A 6,830-nucleotide genomic window follows, 5' to 3' on the forward strand; every position below is an offset into this window, starting at 1 on the left:
CTGCTTGGCTCTTGCACATGAGCCTCAACTCCTCCAATTCAGATTTTTCATTAGATTGTTGAATTTGGAGTTGTTGTCTTGGTGCATATTGTGGTTGTTGAAAACCAGGAGGGTTTAATCCCATAATTAGCCAACAAAACCACCTACATCATTCAAGCCTTAAGCTGAGCAGCTATAGCAGTAGATGCATCTACCTTCAGAATTCATGCTACCTTGCATTGAGGTAATTGCTGAGAAGGGTTCTAGTATTCATTAGCATCCATCAGTTCAATCAACCCATAAGCTTCATTGCAGCTCTTAGCCCATAAGGCTCCACCTGATGCTGCATCAAGCATGGGTCTAGGCTGTGCTCCCAAACCATTATAAAAGCAGTTGATAATCATCCAGTCAGGCATCCCATGATGAGGACACTTTCTAAGCATCTCCTTATAATGATCCCAAGCTTCCCGTAAAGACTCTCCCGATTGCTGCGCAAATTGAGTAAAAACATTTCTGATTGCAGCTGTCTTTGCCATAGGAAAGAATTTAGTAAGAAACTTTTGAGCAAGATCTTCCCAAGTAGTAATAGAGCCTGGTGGTAGAGAATGCAACCAGCACTTAGATTTATCCCTTAGAGAGAATGGGAAAAGCCTCAGCTTAACAGCATCTTCAAAAATGTTGTTGAATTTGAAAGTATCACATATCTGGATGAAATCTCTAATATACATGTTAGGATCTTCCGTTGGAAAACCCCCAAACTGGACTGAGTTTTGCACCGTCTGAATCGTGCTAGCCTTGATTTTAAAAGTGTTAGCCGCGATGGCTGGTCTGACAATGCTAGACTGAATATCATTAATCTGTGGTTTAGAGTAATCCATCAAAGCCTTCTGATTCACTACTGGTTCTCCCATTGCAATAACAACTTCCTTTTCTACTTTCTCCTCAATAAAAACTTTTTCAACTACTTCCTCCACTTTATCCAGTGTTCTCTTGCGAGATCGAGAACGCGTTAGCATACACGCTCTACAGAGTACCTGAAAAAGTAACAAGTAAACAAGTAAGTAAAATATCTGAGTCAGTGAACTTTAACGACCACTGATATCAAGCACATAAACTAAATATTAACTCTGAGTCCCCGGCAGCGGCACCAAAAACTTGTTGGGGTGAAAACACGCGCTAATATTACACGCAAGTATACGCATTCGCAAGTAATATAGAATTATTTCTAGTTTATTCCCACAGAGACTGGTTTAGGTTAAATTCAATTATGCACTTATGCAACAATGATATGGCTATCGTTCAATGCTAAGAAAAATAATAAGTTGGGTTTATGATTAAACTAAGAGATTATACTAACTAACTTTAACTAAGAGAATTGAGGTTGAATTACTTATATGAGACAAACATGGGATTCTGACCTCATTACTACTTCATTCAAAGTCATTGTTCTTAAATTTAGCATGCAATGGTGATGACAACTAATCAGATAACACGAAACTAGTAAACATCGACTTTCGTTGTACGAATACCCTACTACCAAACATCCATAATAGAGATAAAAGTTGAATAGACACCAAATATGTTGAGACCCTATATGTTTATAGAATTTGACAACATAAAGGTTTAATGTGCAAGTTATCTATCGTGATTACATAGGGCAAGTAAGATGGTTAAAATTACCTAGGAATCATGCATAACACATACATGAACCTATGGTAGCATGGCAAGTTCTAAACCTTTATATTCATTTTCGCTTCAATAGAGATTAGCACGCTATCTTATAAGTTCACGACGCTCATAAGATGAATAAGCACAACCAATAATAGCATATCATACAATCACCACACACTAAGATATCAAAATAAATTAACTATTAAAATCTATAAGTGAATCCGTTAAAACCCCATAATAACCATTAGTTCATAACTGAACTCATCATCACCGTGGGTTCCGATGAAAGCATGGTATAATAAACTAAGTCTTTATAAACTGAATAAATAATCAAAGTACGTAATCAAGAGTACTAAGTTCAACAAACAAGAAAATAAGCATCCAAGATTACAACTCAATCAAAGAGTCACTAGTAAAACCAAGCTTTTCTTCTCCTTCATTGTATTTGTGCTCCTAGGTCTTCTCGCCATCTTCTCCTGAGTCTCTGTTGTGAAAAAAGTCTTTTTTAGGAGTTATATATGCCTCAGAATTAAGCTCGGCTTCAAACTCTCAGAATCCAAGTAGAAACATAATTTCTGGAAAATGGGCTGGCACGACCGCTCTGAGATGCGGCGCGGCCGCCCTGTATTTTTGTTAAACCAGCACGGCCGGCCTGGACTTGGGCGCGACCGCCTGAGCTACTGGAAAATCTGTATTTTTCCTCTTTCTTTGACTTCTTGTGCTGGTTTCTTCCGTGCAATCTTCCGAGGCTTCATTCGAACACTCTTTTAAGCATAAAAATACTGTAAAGCTAGTCTTTCTCCTGATTATACCTTGAAATGAAAACACTACAAAAACATATCAAATACACAATAACTTGAGTACAAAATACCAATTCGAGCATTTATAAAGCGTTTTAAGTGGACATAAATGCCACTAAACAAGTGTCCTCATCATGGAGTGCCTGACTGGATGATCATCAATTGCTTTTATAATGGTTTGGAAGCACAGTCCAGACCCATGCTCGATGCAGCATCAGGTAGAGCCTTATGGGCTAAGAGTTATGATGAAGATTATGAGCTAATTGAATTGATGGTTGATAATGAATATTAGAACCCAACTCAGAGGCTACCTCAAGGAAAGGTAGCAGGAATTCTGGAGGTGGATACAACTACGGCTATAGTTGTTCAACTAAAGGCATTAACGATGAAAGTAGATTCTTTGGCTAATTATGGAGTTAATCAGATCATTAGTGTTTGTGAGCTTTGTGCAGGTGAGCATGAAATGGAACAGTGCGCTATATCTAGTAAATCAGCTTAGTTTGTGAGCAACTTTCAGATGGTGCAGCAACTAGTTCCTGCCACTTATCATCCTAACAACCGGAACCATCCTAAATTTAGCTGGAGCAATAACCTGAATATGGTACAACAACATTATCAGTAATTTGGAGCAAAGTAATTCAATGTAACGCCCTCCAGACCCGGGGTATAAGTCTGGGGGTTACTAGCTAATCACCAAACCTGTACAATCTGATTAACAATTAATAAAGAAATGAAATTAAACCCCTTTAACACTAACCAGGATCTTTTTAGGTTGAAGTATGAAAACAAGAACCACTAACTACTTTTATTACAAACCAACATTCAAACTCTCACTAACTCTCTTTATTACAAACCATTGTCTAATTCATTTTAAACTAAGTTCAACTTTTATTCAAACACACACTATCTATCAACACTCCACCTGCTCGGGCAACTCAAAGCTTTCTTCCTGGATTGGGATCAACACCTTGGGTATGAGAGGATCTCGAGGCTTGACCCACTTCTTTACCACTCGAGTCCTGATTGGTTTCATATTCCTTCTTAAATGAAAACAATAAGGTGAATAACAACAAAAGGGATGAGCCAAAAATTTGCTCAACAAGTCCATAAAATATAAACAGTGTTAAAGCATTTTAAATGAATTCGTCATCCCAGGTATATCTGCAAAGATATAACCTCACGAGAATTGAAAGAAGGCCAATACTGGCGAGTACAAATGAACTAAACTGGACACAAGTTCGCATCTATATTCTGCTGATCAGTCAGAATATAATACAGATCCATATCTCAATATATAGATCCAGTCGGGTACCCAGGCACTACGGCCCACGTCGAGGCACCAGTCATCCCGGTCCTCAGGATTAAGACACACTCAATCCCAGAAATATCATTATCCAGTCCATCGCTTAGTAACCAGAACAATCGGTATGCTTTGATATATTCCAAACACTTGAATATATCAATCTCCATGTGTCACCAATAAAATATGAATCAAGAATCCAAAGAAACGGAGAAATCAAGAATTAAAATGAAATATTAACAAAGGAATAGCAAGTGTATATCAGTGATCAAGAACAATAATTAAGAGGATGCGAATGTGATAAGCATTTGAATCAATATCACTATTCTAAAAGTAGAATAGGGGAAAAACTTGCCTTCTGCGCGACTCACTGCAATTGAATCACTTCTGTCTATCACCTTGGACTATTACCGACTGAACTTGCCTGGCTGGCTTAGCTTCTGTTGGCAAAACAGACTGGTTAAGTCATGTCGTACTTCATTTGCATCTTGAATCGACTTTAAACCGTTCTTAACATTTATCCATGCGTTTATGACTGACTCATGTATTACATATAAGCACATAAGCACATAATCATTTTTATGGTTAAAATAATTTTTAAAATCAAAATCGACTCGCTGATCGCTCAACTAATCATTATCTAACTCGTTTCCCATTTTTCCGGAATTTTTCGGACTCATCTCGGCACGTAATTCGACTGAAAATCAAACAAGTAACAGAATCAACTAATTTTTAAAAGAAATTAAGCTTTGATATTATTTTTAATGAAAAGAATTCATTTTTCTGAGTCAACATGCTCTCGTTTCACGCAAAACGGACTAACGGTTGAATTATTATCAATTAAATACTGATAATTCCATTTATTAATCATTATAAATAATTATTACTAATTTTTAAAACTCAAAAATAATTTTTAAATCATTATTTAAGAAAAAATCAGAATTAAAAATAATTTTTCTATAATTTTTGGAATTAAAATGAATTTATTATGATTTATTGAAAATTATTTGATTAATTATCAAAATAATTAATCATTTTTAAATAATAAATAAATAATAAATAATTCAGAAAATAATTAAATCTGATTTTTAGAAAATATTTCAGAATTATTTATAATATAAATCAATTAATTAAATAATTAATTAATCAATTTATAAAATAAATAAATCTGATTTTTAAAATTAATAAAAATTAAAATTAAAATTAAAATCCAAAAACATATGTCAGAAATCCATTTCTGACAAAATCAGATCAAACCCGGCTTGGAAATCGGGTTGCAACCAGGTCACCAAGAATTTTTCGGGTCGGGGATGAACTCACTGGAAAATCCCCAGATTCCGGTGGGTTTCCCGGACTCTGGCGTCCCAATTCCTGGCCAAACAGACACCGTTTGGTTCCGTTTTTGATCCTAAAACATCCCAAATTACTTCCCCAATCTGTTTCAGGCCAAAATCGACCAGAAACATCCCTGCAACAATTTCTCCGATCAAAACCATCAAGAACTCCGACTAAAAATCCATCTTTCGATTCTGTAAACCAAACTTAACGTTCTATAGTGCAAATTGAAGCTAAGAACATATACAATCAAAGCCCTATCATTACAAGAATCAAATATTCACAGAAATCATCGAGTTATGTTTTGAAAATTCGACATAAACCCTAGAAATCGTACTTTGCTATCTAGGTATCGTTTCATCAATTAAACACCATGAATCAACTGTAAATCACATACCCAAGCTATTTCAATCATCAAAACATGAAAATAACCCTGGAATCAAAAAGCCCTAATTCGAACATAAACCCTAGAAATCGAAAATCAAAAACGATGCAGTAAAACGTGAAATTGATGCAAGAAACAGAAAGAACGGATCAAAACCTTCGATTTGAGTAATTGAATCACACGATTTGATGCTGTAATCAGAGAGAAATCACGACTTGATTCTTCGACCCGAACCTGTTCTTCCCGACCCGATTTCAGAGAATTTTGTGTATTTTTGCAGATTTTAATGATTAATTACAATTAATTAAATAAAAATTAAGCTATTTATAGTAGTAAAATTAATACTCCTAATTAAAATTAAGGCCCTAATTCTACACTTTTTAAAATTAATAGGCCCCTAATTTTATAATTTTTGAGTATTAAAATTTAATTTATAAATATTTTATATATGCAATATATATGCCAAAAATTCCCAAAAATTGTGAATAATGCAAAAATGCAAAGAAATAATATAAATAAAAGTCCTATAATTTTATAAAAATAAAAATGTGATTTTTGTGGGGTTTTTGACACCCAATGGGGCCCGGAAAAGTCATTTTTCGCAAAACGAGAAAATTTATAAAATATCTAGATGTTCAGAATAATATGATTGTAAAAGCCATTTGATGAAAAATAAGGCCCATTATTTTATTTGAAATACTGGCTTTAAAATCATTATTTGGGTCGTAAAACGTTTGAAATGAAACCTATGAATGCATAATAAATATCTGAAAAATACCTTAAAAATACAGAAATGACATGGAATACAAGTAACACATAACAGTTAGGGTTTATCATATAATTACACATAAATGACATAGTAATACACATATTTTATTATAATTATGATATAATATAAACGTAAATTTCCCAGTCATTACATCTTTCCCCCCTTAAAAGGATTCTGTCCTCAGAATCTTCTATGAAAACAAATGATGGTATTTCTCGAACATTTCACTTTCGAGTTCCCAGGTTGATTCTTCAACCATAGGATTTCTCCACAACACTCGCACTAAATATACAGACTTATTTCTCAACACTTTCTCTCGCCGATCTAAAATTCTTACCGGCTGTTCTACAAAAGACAAATCAGGTTGGATTTCTATCGGCTCAAACTCTATTACATGCCTAGAATCAAGATTATATCGCTTAAGCATTGACACGTGAAACACATTATGAATATGTTGCATATGAGGTGGTAAAGCTAATTCGTACGCAACTTTTCCCACTTTCTTCAAAATTTCAAATGGTCCGACGTATCGTGGTTTCAATTTACCCTTATTGCCAAATCTGGTTAATCCTTTCCATGGCGATATTTTGA

At 34.6% G+C, this 6,830-nt stretch overlaps 1 non-coding gene across 1 annotated transcript; it reads left to right on the top strand.

Moving 5' to 3' along the window:
- The first annotated feature begins 393 nt into the window (after positions 1-393).
- On the top strand, positions 394-500 carry LOC141688713 (small nucleolar RNA R71). Its single transcript, XR_012562146.1, has one exon. It is a non-coding gene; the product is annotated as a small nucleolar RNA R71 (small nucleolar RNA).
- The last annotated feature ends 6,330 nt before the right edge of the window (positions 501-6,830 follow it).

The sequence above is a fragment of the Apium graveolens genome, chromosome 9 (genome assembly GCF_009905375.1).
Source record: "Apium graveolens cultivar Ventura chromosome 9, ASM990537v1, whole genome shotgun sequence".
Taxonomy (NCBI): domain Eukaryota; kingdom Viridiplantae; phylum Streptophyta; class Magnoliopsida; order Apiales; family Apiaceae; genus Apium; species Apium graveolens.